At 36.5% G+C, this 1,340-nt stretch overlaps 1 protein-coding gene across 11 annotated transcripts in view; it reads left to right on the forward strand.

Annotated features, from left to right (window-relative positions):
• LOC147034170 (LIM domain-binding protein 2-like) overlaps positions 1-1,059 on the forward strand; it is a 427,197-nt gene extending 426,138 nt beyond the window's left edge. For all 11 annotated transcript variants that reach the window (XM_085877811.1, XM_085877842.1, XM_085877824.1 and 8 more), the window contains one exon: positions 1-1,059. This exon is cut by the window's left edge. The gene's annotated coding sequence lies outside the window, so the exon portion shown is untranslated.
• Positions 1,060-1,340: the final 281 nt, after the last annotated feature.

Here is a 1,340-nt window from a genome sequence, read left to right on the forward strand (position 1 = left end):
ACAAAGCAATTTTATTTATACTAACAAATAGTCGATAAAATTGTATCAATATAACCCTTTTTATTTTGGATTTTTAAATGTAGTTGTGCCGTTGAGTATTTTGTAGTAGTTGATGATGTGCTTCCTTTTTGAGTAGGTATTCATCTGTACTCATAAGCTTTAAGAACACGCAAATGTAAACAAGTTTTGATAAGACTGATATGTAAATGTTTATCGTCTCTCTTGAACAACATGTTTTGAATGTCCTTGTGATCTTAAACTATTTCCTTCAAAAGTTATCCACGAATGGATAAGCGTAGCTTTATTAACATGTACGTTCCTCAGTTAAACTGATGACAATTTCGAAATCTTAAACTGATGGAATTTTTTTTTTCCACCGAGTATACAGTGTGGTAAAGCTGATCCAGTGTAAATCTACCTGTCACTGCACACACATACCTCTGCAAAGGCCTCGTGAGCTGTTTAAGTGATTGTACAGTTTGTCAATCTTTCCAAGGGACGTGAGCTGAGAATACCAGGATGAATTTTTTTTCCTTCCCCAGGTAAGATCTGAGGATGTTTCTGTACATTTTTGACTGTTGTGCTAAAATGAATACCCAAAAACTCTCAAAGGATCGTCAAACTTATCTTGCGTCTTTATTTTAGAACTTGTGTCCCCCTCCCTCCCTCGCCCACCTCTCCCACCCCCATCACTGTCTGCATTCACGAGACTGGAAATTTTGAAAGATGCATTGCGTGTTTAGGTTTTGGGGTTTTCGTTTTTAGTCCTTCTCTTTTGTGGGGAAACATGACCAAATGTTTGTCTGAACTTCGATAAAATGAATCTACATATCTGAAATGTGTGAATTAAATAATGGCAACCTGACTGCTATTATTATTATTATTATTATTATTATTATTATTATTATTATTATTATGTTTTTTTTTTTGAAGAAACCTCACAATTGTGCTTTTGCAAAGTGAACACTTTTATTTTTTTTCTTTTGCCCCTAAAGTTGTGTTCGTTAGGTTAAGGAAAAAGAAATGTCAGTCATTCCAATAAAGTTTTGATGAGTCACAGCTTTCGTTTGATTTTTTTTCTCTCCACCCAGTTGCATTGACCCAACTATAAACTGTCATCCTGGTGTTTCTCAGGCAGGGTGATGCATTGTTGTGTGCACCGTCCCTCCGATGGACGTTAAGTTGGTGTCCTGCACCCCTAGTCGAGCATCCTGCATTGTGGCTACCCGTCTAGGATTGTAACTCGAGCCTGAATCTGCTTCAACAGCACTCGTGCTCTGTATATATTATTATGATTATGATGAGTTGTTGGTCATGATGATAGATGTGGATTTGTTACT

This window comes from Eptatretus burgeri, chromosome 1, assembly GCF_056783735.1.
Source record: "Eptatretus burgeri isolate ZD-2024b chromosome 1, Ebu_testis_v1, whole genome shotgun sequence".
Taxonomy (NCBI): Eukaryota; Metazoa; Chordata; class Myxini; order Myxiniformes; family Myxinidae; genus Eptatretus; species Eptatretus burgeri.